This window comes from Parasteatoda tepidariorum, chromosome 8, assembly GCF_982258835.1.
Source record: "Parasteatoda tepidariorum strain Cologne lab strain chromosome 8, Ptep-v5.0, whole genome shotgun sequence".
In the NCBI taxonomy this organism is placed as follows: Eukaryota; Metazoa; Arthropoda; class Arachnida; order Araneae; family Theridiidae; genus Parasteatoda; species Parasteatoda tepidariorum.
Window position 1 is genome coordinate 104,258,131 of NC_141762.1, and position 20,472 is coordinate 104,278,602.

Genomic DNA, 20,472 nt, shown 5'->3' on the forward strand with positions numbered 1-20,472 from the left:
TGTGCAAATTAAACTTAAGACTACATACTTTAATGCTGTATGTATAAAAAAAAATATTTTTTTAGTATTAAAATGAAGTTTAATCGAAACATTCAACCAATTTTTCTTAATTTCATGACTACTGTATTCAGCATATTTTCAAAACTATTGTTTACCATGTTACCAGCTGCATAAATACTTGAAACTTTGAAAATAATCTTTTTTTAATATAACAATTAATGTCCGATGGCCCATTGACTTGAAAAAATATTCTATACATATGAAATTGACAGTGGGCGGGGCTACCCGACTCTCCCCTACATAGGAAAAGATTAGGAGAGATAGCTTGGTAGAAGAGATTTGAATATTATAGTTTAATATAGAGGCCGGGATAGCCTGGTTGGTAGGGCACTGGGCCCATGAGGTCGTAGATTCCAAGAGGTCGTAGATTCGATCACCGCCGGTCGAAGACTCCCCGTGTAATAAATGGTGACTGATGCACGTTAAATCTGTCAAGTCACAAAGTCCTCCACGTTCTCAAAACAAATTATACCTATGCTGGTACTGATCAAAGAGTTGCCTAGTCTTCTGTATAGTACATTATAATATAATATGAGGTCGAGTTTGGAAATTATAGTTTAATATTTAGGGGAGATAGGGGTCCGTTTATATGTACAGGGGTGATTGTGAGCCCAAGTCAAAATTCCGGAAAATTGAGTTAAAAATTTTTTAAAAAAAAGACAGTTTAAATTGAAAAAAATTTAAACAAGGTTTTTTTTTCTTTTTCTCAATATTTCTTAGTTTACTTAAAATATATTTAAAATTTTACACATACCTATACCATTTACACATATCTATGATGACCTGGAGAAGTAATTAAAATTTACAAATATGTCTTTCTTTCTTGAGTTCATGATTATAACAACTGTTTACTGAGAAAAAATAAATATTAATCATAATATAAGCTTATAAAGTATCTCTCTGGCTCTCCCTTACAAACAAATAAAATAAACTGTGTTTTTAAGTTCCACCTTTGAAAATTTGATTTCCGGAAACTTCTGTGACCCATGATTTTTTGAAACATCTGGACCTTCGATCTCCGGAAACTTCCGGATCACTGTTAGCGAAAATTCCGGAAATCCGGATTTTCTCCGGAGCACAATCAGCCCTGTATGTACAGTTTATGAGCAAGAACTTCTCCATTTTACTGCTATTGTACGTGCTTAAAAAGAAAAATATTATAGTTTTAAGAAAAAGAATGTTTTATTTAAGTTACAATATTTGAAAATAAATAAAAAAGCACATTCATTTTTATTAAATATAATTCTTAAATATTGAACATGACTGAGGCTCGAGAACCCTCAGAGCTAGTAATTACTTGTTTCCTAATATTTAACCCATAGATTTAGACGGGGAAGGCGTCACCTAAAGGGCGTCAGGGTGAACTTGAACATTGCAGTCTTTACTATACATTTGCGCTATCTATTGACCATTAATATAACATTTTGTTCTCAAATAGACTTATCAAAAAACTTGATTTTGAACATAACAATATAATGTAAATGATTTTTAAAAATTGAATCTTCAATGATATAATTGTTCAAAAAGATATTTATTTATAAGGAACGACGGTGCGAATTAATATTATTTTATTAAATATTTCGTATTTTTACATATTCCACAGTTACTTCCAAATAAAAATACCAAATATCATAAAGTATTTTTTGTAAAAAAAAAAAAAAATATTATTTGTACATTTCAAAAAAAAATAAATTGCGATTCTTTTCTTTCAAAAATAAAAAAAAAAGTCATATTTAAGTCAAGGCAAGTCAGTTAATTTGTAAATTAAGGAATACATAAAAAGTTTTTAAATTAAACCATCATCTATATGAAATCTAAAATGAAACATAAAAATAAATATGTCTACAATAGTTTTAAAAAAATTTCTTTAGAGCTGGCATTTTTGTAATTATACCTTTTGATTTTATTCAAAAGAAATTAAAGGCTTATAAGAAGTTTTCTTGCAAGAAATTTACACAATTGGCATATTTGGAATTGCTTTACAATATAAGTTTGGATTGCTTTATTATTTCAGTTTTAAAGGTACGTTTATTAAATTGTTAATTCCTTTACTCTAACAATGTACTTTTGATGTATTTTTATTGAAACTAAAGTATATTTAAGCTTTTTTTGTTTCAAAAATTAAAGAAAAAACTTTATTTTTACTTAATATCGAGAAAAATAAATTAATGCTTAATTATTATCAATCATAATAAAGTTCATTTAAAAAGTTGTTAAAAATCATTTCTCACAATATATCATAGCTTACAATAAAAAAAAAACATTGCCATAAAGTATTAATGCAACTAACACAATTTCAAACTCTACACATACTATAAATAATAATAATGTATACATATCATGACTCATTTTCAGGAAGGATAATATTTTTCCTCACATCAAAAAATCTTTTAATATAATATAAAAAATTTTTTCCACTCTTAGTCACTTTTTACATTTAAGGCCTTTTTAAGAATTTACAGAAAAATTTTTGAAGGTCATACAAATTAGACAATATCAGAATTACCATTAATTATATCATATACATAATTAAATTTAATGGTAAATTTTCTAAACCTATATTTAATATTTTTTGCTTAGAATCATATACAAATAATAACAGATACGGATAGAACAAAAATGCACCAAAAGGTATTTTTCTTTTTCTTCTTTTTTTTTTTTTTAAAAAAAAAAAAAAGGAAAATAGTAAGCTTCGAAATGAAATTCCATTAAATATGAAAGGGGAAAAAAAGAGTAAGCTATGAATTTTTATTAAAAATAATTTGTTTTTACGAAGTTTTATGCAATCAAGCAATATTCTATGTAAACATTTTTAAAATTCAGTATGCAATAAATTTAAAAAAATAAATAAATAAAAGAAAAAATTATGATACGTAATCCATATAAATGTTTTCAATATAAATTTTAATGCATTTTTTCTTACATTTTAACACAAATTTTTATTAGCAAAAACAAATAGGTATAAATTTAGTTAAAACTACCGGAAAAATCTTGCAGATTTGGAAGATATATTTTTTTTGGTATAATAAGAGGAAAAGTTTTTACTTCATTTATAATCCAAGTAAAATTTAAAAACAATTTAAGCTAATTAGCTGGAAACTTGTAACTTTCTCATCTTCAGCCTGATGCAAAAATCACATGCAACACAATTAATTATTATTATATTTATACAGTCGAACCCCGCTATAGTGAACCTGGGATATAGTGAACACTCGGATGTAGTGAACTTTTTTAGCGGTCCCGTCCGTATTCCTATTTAAATAATGTTACTTTTAACGCTTATAGTGAACAGCTTAGAACTTGGAAACTCGGTTATAGTGGACTCATTTCTTTAAATATCTTTTTCAGTCCTCCATCTTTAAACTTGTAGGTGTTGGGACTGAAAATGGATGCATTCCTATAAAATGTATCATATTACTCTCCTTTATACTTATCACTTTTAACTATACTGTAATAAATGTCAAACAGATCATTTATCTTATACTCCCCCCTCCCTGACAAGCCTCGCTTTATCTCTTTTCCCCAAGCTTGCTCTACAACTAGTTAACTTGGCCACCTGCTGAATTTTTGGAATTTTCTTATCTGTTCAAACCATATTCTTTACAAATCACCCCTTGACAATCAAAGGGGAACAATTTAACTCATTCTACAGCTGCTCTCTTCATATTCTTACATTATCTATATGAGACAAGATTTTTATTTCAAAAGTAGTGAAAAGGGCAAATTCTCTAAAGAGAAAAGCGTTTTCAATAGAGGACAAAGTTGAAATTGTAAAGCGTATTGATGATGGAACCAATCAATCGACACTGTGCAAGGAATTTTCCTTGTCAAAATCTACAGTTTCAAACATTTGGAAAAATCGAAGTGCAATTCTTGCGGCATACGACAAAAACATAATTTCATCGAAAAAACTGCGTGGAGCTGAAGGAGAAAACGTAGAAGATGCTTTATTAAGATGGTTCGAAATCTTGTTCAAAATGTAAAAATATTGCATTCTTTGCACATTGTAGATAAGAAAATTGATGAACTCAATTTAAAATCAAATTGTGTTCAATCAAAAATCACAAATTTGTTTCATAAAAAGTGAAAATAAAACTAATATTTAGCGACGTAATCACTTTTTCCATCAATCTTTGCTTTATTATCTGTTAATTAGTTAATAATTTTTTAAATAACTTATGCAAAATTGCAAAGCCAATTTTCAATCATTCAACTGTCTTATGCAAAAAATATTCTTCAAAAAATTTGGATATAGTGAACCATCGGTTATAGTGGACACATTACTGAGTCCGCAGGTTCGACTGTATATAATTAAATCGATGACAAATTTCCCAGTTTATTTTTATTGCATTATATTACAGTTCATTTAAAATGCAAACATATGAAAAGTATATCATACTATAAATGTAAACTTTATTTTAAAAACTGTTCTTTGTAAACTCAGATTTCAGTATTCCTTATGACATTTCTTAAACTTTATGTAACAGATTCTTTACAGCTCCATTTCAATGAACCTTCATAACAGAACTGAAAATGAAAAAAAAAAAAAATAATATTAGCATTAAAATATTTTTGAGCAATAACAAACAGTTTTTTTTTTTTCATTTGAAAAATCAATAATTGAAATTAAGAAACACATATATGTCAAATTAATGAAGAAATCAAAAATCAAGTAATAAATAAAAATTCTACAATAGATGCCCTACACTTTATTGTTAAATTAAAGAATTTCTGCAACAACCTATTATGGGTCAATAGGTGGTGGAGTTCCCTTAATTTTATGACCAAAAGCATAATGTGGTGTAAGCATGACACACAATTTTGCATTACAATCCCACACAATCTTCGAACCATCGATCAACAGCTGTGTGTGGGCCTCAAGTTGTCACCAAGTTCCAAACCCAGTTCTTCATAATTATTGCTCAATTCGTTTGACCACTGAGCTATTGTTGTAAATTTCAGATAATATAAATGAAGACATTTATAGATGGATTTTATCATGAAGCTTAAAAAAAATTATTCATTTTTTGTCAAAAATGTTATCATAATGCATTTGTACAAATTGAAACAAATTGTAAAAATATTCTGTGAAAGATTAGCTAAAATTTATAGTTATTTTACAGGTTAACTCTTTAAAACTGTAATATTGATCACAGAAATGATGACAAAGGAGAATTAAAAACAGTTGAACTCTGCATTATTAAACAAGATAGTCCCCAAAACCACTTGACACTTGGTTTGTGATGAAATTTAATGCATAATAATCTGAATTGGCCATACTGAGTCAAATTTAACTATTACATACTCAAAATAGGGAAAAAATCACAAAGCTATAAATAATATCTGCCACAAAAAATAATAATTAATAAATAAATAAATAACAGGAGAAAGAAAGAGAGATCAATGCAGTATTCTGGTGTTGTGATACCTGAGTAAGAATAAAAATGGGAAAGAATTTGAGAGGCAAAATGCAGTTGTAACAATCAGTTTACAAATGAGCCATAGTATGCGTAAAAATTCACATCATAAACCGAAAATGCTCACCAGGTTCTGAGACAGTATAGTGATAGGTCACAGTATATAGATAAACTTAAATTTTGATTATGATTTTGATTGGTTTGAAATTAGTTCTTAATACGATAACAATAATAACAATTTTAAATGATCAAAAAATTGGCAATACCTGTAAATTTTGAAAGCTTAAGGCCATACAAAAAAAAAAAAATTTCAACTATGAACAACAGTCGGTTAAAATAAATGAACTTGTAACCAGGGTGTAAGATTATTTATATGGGGGAACAAACATCCATGAAATGAAAATAATTCACAAAAACAATTTTCTCAGTAAAATAAGGATATGTACTATAAATTCTTTCTTTCATAGAGCTTAACTAAAATTCAATTAAACTTATTTGTTGCCTTAAAATAAGATTTTTAATGAAATATTTAAATAAAAATCAAGTTTAAAGATCTTACTTTTTAAACTTTAAAAGTCATAAGATTTGGAGGTGTAATTAACACAAGGGCAGAATCTTGAATTTTCAACAAGGGCAGAATTTTGAATTGATGGAGCATCTAACTAATGCTATTGATTGAGCATCAAAATCAAGTTAAAATCTTACATTGTTACAAACATTAAAAAACAAAGTTAAACAGTTCTAGAAACTATGTCTGACAAAACATAGGGGAAAAGAAATTGGATATTTAAGAAACTGTATTTATCTTAAAATAATAAAACCCTTGATAGAGTTGATTTTAAAATAAAAGTATCTAATTGTTTCCTAACAAACATTTAATAGGTATTTAAATAATTATAAAAATAATGCAGATTAATCCCAAATACTTCTACCTTTAGGTACCTAAATTATTTTAAAATAATTTAGCTTCATTAATTAGTAAAGAAGGTTTGTAAGAAGATATAAAGCTAGTATAAACATTTTTAACATAATATTATGGCAAAAATTTTGTTCTGCATCACTTTGTGATTAAATGATGATGCTATACAATAGTAACAAATTTGTAATTGTTAGTAAGAGAATGCAATATGATACAATATATAATGCAAAAAAAGGTATATAAAATTCATATTTACAGTCAATAAAATAAAATATTAAGAAATTTAATTTAATATTATAATTATATTATATTTTTTTAAATAAAATAATTTTAAAAAAAAAGAGGTTATTCATTCACACAATATTTTATTTAAATTAAAACTTAGATATAATGACATAATTTTACTTCTTGTATTTGCTGAAAAATTAGCAAATACAATTTTGTGAGAGGAGTTACTTAAATCCCCCTTTTAGTTCAAAAATAAAAATAGATTTTAAAGAAATAAAATAATAATACTCAGTAAATAAAACTAAAATTATAAGTATTACTATTTCTATATATTTGTAATATTTCTTGAATTACAGAATTTATATTTTTAGGCCACATTATATAGGCTTTTCAAGAGACTTTTCAAAGCTATTTTTCAATTTTTTAAGGCTAACTGAAATCAAGACATTATACGAAATTCAGTTAGAAGAGTTGCACATTTTCTAAACTTAGATTCAATAATTTTATATACACTCAATATATAACTAAGGATTCAGTTCCAATAAGTTAACACAAGGAATTTTTTAAGTAATATGAAGGAAAAAGAAATCTGAGGCTTGAAGCTTCATTAAATGAAAAATTTTGTTTTTATAATTATGTAATTTGTATTTAGGAGGGATCATATAATAATGTTTTTCACTTATAGACCATATAACCATAAGAATTTATTGCAAGAATGTAAAAGCACATGAATTTCTTAATTATATTTTAATGATATGTTAATTTTTAAAGGGAAAAATGGGCTTTTTTCATTAACACTTTTTCAAAGTGTTTTGATTGGTGCCTTTTTATTTTATTTAATCTCTTTTCCTCATAAAAAAAGTTTTCATATCTTTCTTTCAATTGCATATTTAAAAGGTATTACATTTCATTGAGTAAAGTTTCACTTCTGTTTCCCAAACTTAGAGTCAGATAATTAAAGTAAATTTCCAACTAAGCACTAAATATGTTAATTATTGTGAAAACTTTGGTTGCTAAATGTTAAGTTTTCTAGAAATGTTTATTGCAGCTTTTAATAAATTTTTCACATTTGTATAAGTCATTAGAAAAGTGCTGCCCTAGTTTATTTTTTGTTTTCGTCTGTTAGAATTAATATTATCAGATTGAACATTAAAAACCCGCATATTAAATCACATAGGAATGAATGATTGTATGATTCCATTATTCTTATTTTATTTTTTATTTTATAACCGTCGTTGAACAGCCGACCCAATTTCATGGGTTTACGACTACTTACGTTCAACTCCGTAGCCTTGTAATTTTGAACCAATCCAGAAGACAAGGAGACTCCTGGATCAGTACCCCCAGAGGTATTGATTTGTTATGGGAACATGGAGGACTTTGAGACTCGACAGATTTAACGTGCATCAGTCACCATTTACTACACGGGGAGTCTTCGGCCGGCGAGGATCGAACCCACGACCTCTTGGATATGGGCCCAGCGCCCTACCGACCAGGCTATCCCGGCCTCCATTATTCTTATTGTACAAGTGAAACATTGCAAATTTTTGACCATAGATTCAAGAATTTTGAACCCAAATCAGCTTAAAAGTAAAAATACTTGTATTGCACATCACTGCTGTCCCCATTAATCAATAGAAAAGCGATGTCCTAGTTTATTCTGTGTTATCGTCTGTTACTGTAAATATTATCGAATTGAATATTAAAAAGCCACATATTAAATCACATAGAAATGAATTCACTACAGTTCCCATCTTGCTTTTTTTTATTGTAATGTCATAAATTATTTTTATTTTACCATTAATAATCCTCTAAGGATATTTTTTAAAGGAAAAAAAACACATTATATGTTTCTAGAACATAACTATATCAAGTCAAAATATTATTTTTCCATATCTTATTGTCACTTGCAAACGTGTCACTACCGTGCCACTAATTTTATCTTTTAATGGTAAGGATAAAACTGATTATTAGAGTGTTATAACTTTACAAACATATATTAATGATTTTTTTTTAATAATTTCAAGGAAAAATAAACTTTGAGAAGTAATATTTAAATAATTGAGTAAATCATTTATGTAATACAAATTTTTTAATCAAAACACTAAAATCAAGGAATCATAAATATTTGTAATTAGTGTTGGTGACCAGTTTGGTTCTGATAAGGAACTTGACATTTTTCTGTTTCTCACTACATGGTCGGGTGTTGTGGTATAATGTAATATTTCAAATATAATTCAATAATTTATAGAACAAAACTTCAAATAAACCTTTACTGGCCTTTATGGATTGTGTGCCCAGTCAGAACATTATGTCCAAGGCATACACACATTTCAGTTATATCATTTTATTTCAATTAGTCAATAATTTATCAACAAAAGTTTCAAATAGACCTTGGTGTTTTTTATGAATTGTGCATCATATTTTTTACTGTGCCCGAAGCACACATAACAAAACTTGAATTCATAGAATATAGCAAAGAGGATGTTTAGAGCTTTCAAAATCCAATTTTTAAAAAAATGATTACTTGTTATTTTTAAACAATTACAGCAAAAAGTATATAAATCATAACATCTTTCAAGTAGGTAACAAATCAAAGTAAAGGGGAAAGATATTTATAATCAAATTTTAAGTTAAACACAATAGCAATAAGCAAATTAATAAAAACAGCTAAATATTATTCTTTGCATAGCACTAACATGATATTTGCAATGAAATTAGATTTCATGATTTAAAATCAAAATTATTTTTAAAAGAAATAAATATACATATTTTTTATTGTTTAGTTCCTGTAAAATAAATTTTCTATATAAATTTTTATATTATTCTCAATCATTATTTTTCTTTTGAGTAAAAGAATAATTGATTACATAATATAAAGACTAACAGAATAAATAATATTGATTTCATTTTGAAAGAAAACTGTAAATGTAATTTAAAAGCAACTTTAAAGCACTGGTTTTTATATATGGTTTAAAAAATTCTTTGATGCAATGGTCATAAAATAAGTCCATTGTCTTGATATGAAAATAACTTAAATCCTCTATTAATTACAAAATGTAAACCATTAAAAACTGACTATGTAGCTTTGTTATTGATTACAATAGTTGCTATCATTTTGGATAGAGAAAGAAGGAATTTAGTGTAACAAAAGAGAAAGATCTATGTATATTATACATGAATGTGCTCAGGTATCTGAATTGTTTTCCATATGCAATAACAGAACAGTGCATTTCCATGAGCAAACAATTCAATTTACAGCAAAGGAAACCCATAAAATTCTTTCCACTTATTTTAAAACCAATGAGATGAAAATTGCAACATTGAGATGCGATATACGATAATCTATGATAGCCAGGATTCATTATCCAGAAAATAATAACGAGAAACAATAAACTAGTTTTAATACTAGATCTGGTAGGTATATTTTACCCTCATTAAGAGTTAGACAAACAAGAATTTCTTAAAAATAAAATTTTATGCAAAATTTGTTGCACAACCATGGTGAACACTAAATCTAGGATATGATATACGACACATTTGAAATAATTGAATGTGATGCAAGTGTTTTATAAAAAAAATTTAAATTGTCCTCAAAAATAAATTTTTTTATAGTAAAAAGATAAATTTAATATTTAAGCGGTTTTTCATTTCATATGTGGTTCTGTTATCATAACAGTTACAGCTCTTCTATTATCATTGGAGAGTAAAAAACTAAATATGATGTTTGCTTATATATAGAACACAAACAATTAAAGTCTGTGTCAAGACACTGAAATAAATGCCCATTGAATGGGAGTATAAGGCCATGTGTTCAAGACATAAAAAAAGAGACAAATTTAAGAGTGTAACAACTACAGAGTAATCACCCCTTTAAACAAAGCATTTAAGATCCTACCAAACATTTTATACAAAAGATTATTACCATACATTGCAAAAGTCATCAAAAATTATCAATGTAGATTAGAAAAAGAAATATCAAGACCAGATGCACACAATCATACAAATCTGGGAAAAAGAAACGAAATTAATATTTATACATACCATATATTTTTTGACTTTAAGACAGCATATGATGGCATAGAAAGAACAAAATTATATCATGCAATACTCAATTTAGAGATAACCATGAAACAAGAGAAATCTTACAAAGATGACTCTTAATAGATTTAAATGCAAGGTAAAACTAGGCAAAGTAAAACTCATACGAATATCTATACGAGTGAAATTCCATGTCATTGGAAAGAGTTATTAAAGACTCAGTATAACAGTTTAAATATTAGAATAATTGATTAAATATAGCAAACAAATGTTAATACGGATTAAGAAATCACTTTAAATTAAAACACTTAAGCATAAATTAAATATTTATAAACATAAAAGTTTAGTAAAAAAAATAATTATGTGTGGAAGCACATTTTGGACTACGATCAAAACAAAGGAAAACAAGTTCTGAGAGAAAAGAAAATATTTGAATGAAAAATATTTGGCACTGTCAAAAAAGTAATGCCTGGAGTAAAGTAACCAAATATTGTGAAAACTAAAAAGGTATATCAATTAAGATGACTTGGACATATCTACAGCTACTATGATTTAAACCCAAAGATAAAAAAAATGGCAAAAGGGGTAGACCAAACATGAGGTGGCTTGATACAGTTGAGAAAATGTCACATAAAATAGGGGTCAATCATTGGAAAACTGTAACAGTAGATCATTCCGAATAAAAGAACTTAAGGAGAGAGCCTTGGCCTGCAACAGGCTGTAAAAATGCGGAATAAGAAAGAACTATAAATTTTTTTTGATACCTACTTTTAAAATGCTAAAACAGTACCGAAGCGGGGGTGCCATCCGCTCCTCAGAGGATCAAAATTGTGATGGCAAGTCTTCAGATCATCCTCGGGGATGATTCCCAGATCGTCGCCAATAGCCCATTGTGCAGCTCTAGTGCGACGTAAATTAACAACAACAACAAAAAAGTTTAAAAATAATAAATCAATAAGGTTAATAATTTTCCTTAGAAAAAATAATTAAAGTGAAATATGAAAATTTTTTCAACAGGTAAAATAAAATTTAGTTAATAAGTAATAAGTTAATCAAAAAGAATATTATTTAAAATTATTCAGATATCAATGTTTAAAAGGGTCAACTAATAAACATTTCAGCAAGGTCGAAATTCATTTTGAAAGAATTTATTTAACAAATAATAAAAAATACTGAAGGGAACAGTGATATTTTTTATGGTTTGAATCAAGAGAAAAACTAGTTATTTCATGAAACATATTTAAAGAGTGTCTCAAAGTGTATTTCATGAAAATCAAAATTTTTAACACAATATTTACTATTTGGAAAAAAAATTTCATAAATCATATATATTACTAATAAATGTGACATTTTCTCATGAATTAGGTATACTTTCAGTTTGAGAAACTAAAGATAACGTGTAACATTTTTAATACAATTTTTGGTAAGAAAATAATAATATTGATTAAAGGTTAAAAGAAATACAAAGAAACTTTCTCATTACTGACTTCTTTTTCATTACTGACAGCATATTTCGTTTAGCAGAAGAAAAAAAAGAATTACTTTTCACATAGCTGAAACAGCAGGTATACAAAAATGATGATGGAGCAGCAGTTGCGGGTTCGAATCCTTATGTTTCCGTCGCTAAATAAAAAGAAAACAATTGAGAACAATGACAAATACTCAAAATTAGCATTCTATTTCTGATAACTATGAACTAAAAACTACATAAAAATATGCATGGAGACAATTTAACATCAAAAAATGGTTTCAAGGGAGAAAAAAGAAACTTTTTATTTAAAAGAAGTTAGGTTAAAAGATTTTTATATAACCTGTTGATACATTCAGCTATGTGTAGAAAAAACTAACTAGTGAATTAACGGTAAAATAATGAAATTTAAACCTCTTTCAGAAAAATTTCTGTTCTATATTTTAAATATTATAGAGTAACAAGTATAGGAAAGCTTTTATTACATTCACGATTTAAGTAAAAGTGTAAAAACAATAAAAACCTATAAGCAAAAACCATAAAGTTTGTTTTGATTTTAGATTTTTTCTCCTTAAACACTGATTACATAATAAAAAATAACAGTCAAGATCAGAGTTTTAAGCATAAAATAGAATCAAGTTTTTCTTAAAATACACAGTGAGGTGGCAGCTAAAACTTTTTAGAAACCTCTGTTATTAAGTTATAATTTATAAGAAAAATTTGAAATTCATTTAATATAGTAATTTTTATAAGCTACAATTCAAACGATCTACAATTTGATCCTTTTTTTAAGGGACTATTCATTACAAATCAATGGTGCAGGAAAATGACGAATGAGAGTTAACCTAGAATATTTTGGAAATTTATGAAAATTAATACATTCGTAATACATATAAAACATTTAATTAAAAAAATTATTCGAAATATTTATGCAAAACTATTTACGGCACGAAGTAAAGGATAAATAAGTGCATCAACATATTTACAATACAGTAAAACCTCCGTTATGCGGACATTCTTGGGACCGAGTTTGCTCATTTATGGGAGAGGTACCATAATAACAAAGTTTAACACCGTAAATTATTTAAAAAATATTTTGGAAGATGTAGAAATAATTAAATAATCTACAATAACTATCTATAAGGATATTTTTTTAAACTTTAAGAAAGATAAAAAAGAATATATAAAGAAGTTTGATATAAAAACATAATTCCAGATGCTGCTTTTTTTAAATTACGCCCGCCATCATCTTCAGACATAAGACGTCTTGCAGTCCAATATAACAGTGAAGTAGCTCCAGAAAGTGAGAGAGCACGAAAGTCCTCACAGGAATGAATGACAGAAGAGAGGGGCAATCAAAAAGATGCTCCCCAGTCATAGGCGAAGTGTTACAGAGCACACAAAGAGGTGAATTGACTAGGTTAATCTTAAATAGATGAGCCTGCAAGTAGTCATGTCCAGTAATTATTCTAAGGCAAGCAACTCCCTCGGCCCTGGGAAGGAGGGAAAGACGAGAGCGCTGCTGGCCATCAAGAAGGCTAGCCCAGGATTTTCCATCAGCGAAGTCCTCAAGAGCAGATATTGTTCTGTGTCTGAATTCGCTCTTAAGATGCCACCTTGCATTTCTAAGAGGAACTGAGTGAGAGGATTAATGCAATGCTGTAGCCTCTCTAGCCAACATATTAGCCCGTTCATTTCCGTAGATGCCACAATGGCCAGGGATCCACTGGAGGACTACATCTCTTCCAGAACAAAGAAGAGAGCTGATGCGTTGTTTACACTTAAATTCAAGTTCAGAGGGGTATAAATTATATTCAGAAATGGTCTGAATTGCAGCCGGAGAATCGACAAAGATAACAATGTTTTGTTCAGATGGTTCACCAATAGCTGTAATAGCCATAAGGATTGCAAACATTTCTTCATCAAAATTATCTGCCCAAGTGTCAAGAGGTTCTCTAAGGCTGAAATATTTGGAATAAGCACTGGCTCCAGCTTTACCAGTTGAAAAAGTGGAGGATCCATCAGTAAAAACCTGCAGCCATTCCTGGCAAGGGTATCTCTCGTGTATAGTGGCCAGAGCAATAGGATACAACTCAGTCTGGTGGAAATCCAATTTCCGGACAGGCTGTACCAAGTTAAATCCAGCAGTGGCATTTCTCAGAAAGCTTGTAAAAACAGGCAGTCTGTAGATACAAAGTTTGGAGACCTCAAAGATCTCTGCAAGTCTCCGGTACTCAAAAAGAAAAGAATGTTGAGTCTGGTTTGAGGGAGAATATATAATTCCAGATGTAGTTACAGATAAATGAATATAATTTCCCTATTAGCATAGATACTTCAGTTAAACATATGATACTGAATAGGAGCTTTCAATCCTCAGTCGTTTTCAATTATTAGGTTTACATCCTCTTACACCTACCTATCATTTGATAGGGAATGTGGTTAATACTTTTTTGAAAGTAAACCTCACATGATTCACAGAGGAAAAAAGCTATGCCTACCTGTAAGGCATGAGGACCTATGGAGTTGATTATTCACAATTGAACAGCTATCAATCGTCTGAATAAATGTTTCATTTATATGAACAACTCAAAGATTATACTTCTGTTCTCTTTTTTACCCCAGCTCGGTTAAATACAGTCTTCAAATTGATAAGAAAATTAAAGAAATTTTCAATGGGGAAGAAGCATTGAGAGCGTTTAAGATGTTATTTCAACTTGAGGGGTCTCTTAACTTGTGTGGTCCAGATGAAAAGATCAAAAGATCTCGCGTCCAAATAATTTCACAACAGCAGTATCATTTTCTCTCCTTTCTTTACAAAGGTAAGGCAAAGTGACAGGAGAAAAATTGCTTCTTCCGTAGTGAAATAGTTTAACAATATTTTTAGTTATGGATAAGGCAAAAAAAATTTACATGCTTTAAAAATGGTGAAAAGTTGCGCTTTTTTTTCCTTGCAATTTAAAGCAGAAAGTTTTTTCTCTCCTTTTTTTTCAAATTTAGAAAAAGTAGTGTCCGGTTTGAGGAGATAGAAATAACATTTCAGGGCCAAAATGACTGTCCGCGTCCGGTTATGGGAGTGTCCGCTTTGTGGAGTATGTACATAATGGTTTCTTCATAGAAGATTTCCTGGGAATTAAAAATATGTCCGTATTGAGAGGCGTCTGTTTTGAAGAAGTGTCCATAACAGGAGGTTTCACTGTATTTAGAAATTTTGGTTTTCTTAAGGCAAACAATAAATTTTCAAGAGCTGTTACAGATTGTAGTTCATTTTCTGAAAATTCCTGTGAATATAAAAAGCTCCTGATTGGTTTAAAGATTTTCAGGCCTTCTGCAAATGTTTGCTCTAATTGTTTGTGTTCACCCTTCATTGGTATTAAATTGCAACTACTTTTTGATCCAGCAAGTTTCAATATTTTTATCAACTGATGCATAACCACAAAATTGTTGTTTGAGGTGTTTTACCCAAACTGTAACATAATCCACATTTTTTTTTCTTTTTTCATTATTAACATCACCATTCAGAAGATACTATTCTGCTTCCTCAAAGCAAATTACAAACAAGTAATTTGTTTTGATAACTTAATTTTAATAACAAAATAAAATATTATTAGCAAATTACATAGAAATGATAAATATAAAATTACAAAAGATAATTAAAAGAAAACTAAGGTATTGGTAAAAAACTATCATTTACAATAAAATATCCTTTTATATTTTTAGTCTAAGATAAATCATAATACAAGGCAAAACAATATTAAAAATTTACCCTATTTTAAACAAATTTATGTAAAAATTTACCTCTGCTCAATACCAACTTGAACATCATAGAATGCTTTGAGTATAAAAAGGAGAGTCAATTTTATGGCATCAGATGTAGTATTATTAAGAGGAGCAGCTCAAAACTGAAATTGAAAAATTTTGAGTGTCAAACATACTTTTAAATGATACATGAGTGATTACTTTCTTTAAAAAATGCACAAAACAGTACAATGTACAAGAAAGAAAGCTTATGTAAGGAGCATAAGTATTTCTCGATTGTGGAATATTCTTTTTATTGAAATATCATCTTTATTGAATATCATCTGAAAGTAAAAATGAAGAGAAAGAATGATAAGAAAATTACAAGCATTATTATTTCAAAAAATAAAAATACCTTCATTTAAAAAACCCTGACACAGACTTAGATCGTTATTGAGTAAGCGTACATATCTCAACAAATCTATTCGTTACTATTTTTTTAGCATAATGATCTGTGTTAACCCTGAATTTAAATGTTACAAAACATTATAATTAGAGAAGAGTCAAAACTTTTTTTTGGACACAGATTTAATATTGTCAATGCTTTAATATAGTTAAAACATAATTCTTGAAACAGATTCTATATTATAAGGTAAGATTCGAAGTCTACAAATCTGTTTAACATTTTATGATTAAAGAAAAAGTGGTAGAGATTTAAGTTGCCTTTTTGAAATAAAATAATTTTAAATACACTCATTATTCATTTTCTGCAATAAATAAATACACCTATGTGTTCAAATTGTTACTATACATTTTAGATGTCTTGAAAGTTATGTTTAATATCATCAATGGTTATTTCATTTGATTGTCAAAAGAAAGGTTCAAAGCATGAAAATAATTAGCAACCCAAAATTACCTCAAAAATTACAAACCATTATAAGTAATTTTAATTTAAAATGACAGCCTTTCCATGTTCAAAAAGTACTAGTACATAAAAACAAGGATTGCAAGACAAAAAAAAAATATTGCAATATTTTCAGCAAATATATAACATCAAACATATTATTTTTACTAAATTATATACCTGAATAAAATAAAATGATCCAAAAATAATGAATGGTGAATACCAAAATGAGAATCAAAGTTTCATTCAGGTTATAATTTATATATTAAAGCAATATTATTTATTTTTTACAATAATCTGCATTTTTTATTGCTGCAAATACTTAACATTTTTACAATTGCAAAGTTAGTTGGCAAATAAAAATTTATTACGTATGATTTATTCATTCCCTGTAACAATTTCACTCAATGTAACTTTTTATCTGGCCAACTTATAAGAAAAATTTGTTCAAATTTTTTGCTTTAAGTAATTTTAGTTTGAATGATATGCAAGACTGAACAGAGGTTCTAAGGTGGTCAAAATTTACAGTAGACCCATTCCTCAAAGTTCAAAAATTCTAATTTTCGCAATTGTAGAATTTTTGAAGACCATTCATACAAAGTTGCTGTTTTTATTTTAAAAAAAATTTCAAAAAACTTATAAACAGAAACTACATTTATCAAAAGAAATTTTGATCGGACCTTAAGTACATGACCCCTTGAGTACAGCCATAAAGAACCAGAACTCAGACAACCAGTTTAGGAGCACATTTAATAGTTATCCAATATAACTGCTAGAAATTTCATGCAAAACAATTTATTGCATACCAGTAATTCATATAAAAAAAATCATGGTCTACTTCTAAAATTATATGGAAATTGTGGAAACAGAGATTTAAATTTAATTTATAAACAATCAAGTTTGTTCATAGAAAAAAATATTAGTCTTGGAGTTTAAAAAGAACAATTAAAATAAGGGGTCATTAAAAAATATCAAGAAATTAAAGTTAAGAAATTATAATAAAGATATAATTTTCTAATAAATTAGTTTCAAGTACTATTAAGCATTTTCTTTTTAAATTTTATCTACCATTTAATAGTTGAAATTAAAATCCGCCAGAATCATCATAAATGTAGCTGCTTACTTTCATATTTATAATAAATTTAAGTGCTAATACTTTCTGTACCTAATTAATTGACTAAGATATATGTTCAAACGACGCCCGGTGGCTGAGCGGTAGCGCTTCGCGCTGTCGTGCCACAGGTCCTTGGTTCGATCCTTGGGCCGGGCAAGGCCGACTCAGCCTTTCATCCCTTCAGTGGGTCGATAAAATGAGTACCAAGCATGCTTGGGAACTAACACTGGGGGTTCCGCGTTCGGCTGACCACCTGACCGGAACATATGCTCCCGCACCCCAGAGCCCAAGGTCAAGAAAACTGAGATGGGCACAGTCGGCCTTGGCCCTCTTAATGGGCTGTCGCGCCACTGAGTTAGTTAGTTAGTTATATGTTCAAACACTTTAATTCACAACCAAAGAGTCAATTCAATCTACCTACATTTATCTACTGACATATACTGCCTGCAGATACAACAAAAATACATATAAATGTTAGTCTATTGAGTCGTATGAAATGGCATATGGTAGTCTCAAGACTATGTTTCTACCTGACCAGTTTAATCCTGTCATTACAATACAGAAGTAAACTAGGTTATGATAGCCAAGATTTGCACAAACACTAAACAAATGATTTGGAAGAATATGGAACAAAGGACAGAAATAACTTTAAACTAATCTAGGTACTTTTTCATTTCGCCAACACGAGTAATTTTGGCTAATTTATCTATTATTTGTTTTTTTAAAGTCACTTATAAATAATAAAAAAACAGTTGAATTTACTTGCACTCATTAAGTTTCAATTAGTGACTTTATTGCCTGCTCCGGCAAAATGAAAAATTACCCTAATTTATTTAACAACTAACTGAAATCAAAAAACCAATAACGCAAAAAATATATTCCAAAATTCCATGAAATTAAGAACAAAGCAAAAAATTAAAAACAAGGAAAGCAAATAGCTAGAAGAGCAAATTACACAATTCCTGCTCATCTTAAACATCCATGAGGGTTTGTCAGGCACGAGCACTTCTTTAGGACACCTGTGTCAAAAGGCTAAATAATACTAGTTTCTCAAGACAGTGCTCCGTCGAAAAAGGCTTCTATTGTTATGAGCTGTAGCAAAATTTGGTCTTTGAAATCGTGAGTGAGGGACAGTTAAAGCAGAGACAGATACTGCTCATTTTCATCTCGCATCTTATGCAAATTGGAACAGAGTCCTATCGATATTGGCTCTCATTGCTACCGTGTTACTAACAATATTAAAACTTAAATAAATTATTAAAAAATTATCATTAGCCACCTTTCATTTAATTTTTGTAGTCTCTAGGATACTTTTATTATGTTTTTAACTTTTATTTTTTCTACTTTTTTCGATGAATTGCTACTTGTAATGAAACTTTTCATAAAGAATAATTGAATTATTAAAAAAAATATCCATTAGCCATCAATAAAATTGTTTGGTTCATCTTTCTGACATTTTTGTTTTATTTTTCTTTGGTTACAAGTTTGTTTACCTGAATTCTTACTAATGAAACCTTTCTTAGTCTAATTTTTATTAGTAACATTTTAAAATTATGATTTTAAAGTTTCACCAAGATAACAAAAAATTTGGTTTTTCATTTTAAGCACAAAAAATGCTGTTTTTTTAACACCATTAAATGTACGTTAAATTTTAACATTTCAGAAGGTATTTATTATTTAATAAAAATCAAATTTATTTTAAAATATATGTGCATGTTTTTTTAAAATTATTTAAAAAAATATGTTTATCAGAGCTTTTTTAATAATAAAATATCTTTTGGTATAAGAGTTATAATCAATTTTATGGGAAAAATACTGCTTATTGAATTGCGGAACATGCTTGAAAATCCAATAATCAGGATTACATGTAAAAAGAAGAGTAATAACAAAAAATTTAAAAAATAGCGAAGCTTTTTCTATTTTAAAGTAAGAAGTAACTAATTGAGTATGCAAAATTAAAATTTCTAATAATATGTACACTTTGGTTACGAATAATTGAATCAAAGATTTGATATAAAAGGGGATATTTCTGTAGTGTCAACTACTATTATCGCCAAATAGATTTTAAAATTGCAAATTTAAAAAAAAAAGAAGAAAAAAAACATGTAGATGTTTGCCCGGGGGTGGCTACGAGTTATACTTTTCGAGTTGGTCCCTTTTTGTAATGTTTCTTTTTAGTTTCTCACTGCCCGGAAGTTTCCAGGACTTGGGGATTATTCTGCCACAGATCACGATACGGAAATCTCCACGAAACAAACAACTTTATATACTAATTTAATTTATAACTTATTTAATTACATACTTTATTAATTAATGATCTAATAACTTTATATACTAAATAAAAATTATATTTTTATACATTAATTAGAGTTACTACTGTAACTGTCAATACAATTTCTTACAGTTCAACTCGAATGAAGAATATTATTTAAGAAAATTTGCTACTGCATATTAGAAAAAAGATATATATCTTTTCAATGCTATAAGGTAAAATTTTTTTGTACACAAGTATTTGTTTACTCTCATTTCTTCCGTTTTTCAAATTAGTTACTAAGCGCTCTTTTCCATGTTTTCATCTAACTCTCT

The 20,472-nt window shown here is 28.2% G+C and overlaps 1 long non-coding RNA gene across 5 annotated transcripts; it reads right to left on the bottom strand.

The window, feature by feature from the left end:
* Positions 1–4,384: 4,384 nt before the first annotated feature.
* On the bottom strand, positions 4,385–20,431 carry LOC147806601 (uncharacterized). 5 transcript variants are annotated; one of them, XR_015435996.1, is made up of 4 exons: positions 20,289–20,431; positions 15,929–16,032; positions 12,208–12,288; positions 4,385–4,587 (listed from the first exon to the last, which is right to left on the bottom strand). It is a non-coding gene; the product is annotated as an uncharacterized LOC147806601 (long non-coding RNA). The 5 variants fall into 5 exon arrangements; XR_015435994.1 differs by having other exon boundaries at positions 20,246–20,417; XR_015435997.1 differs by lacking the exon at positions 20,289–20,431 and adding an exon at positions 20,027–20,210.
* Positions 20,432–20,472: the final 41 nt, after the last annotated feature.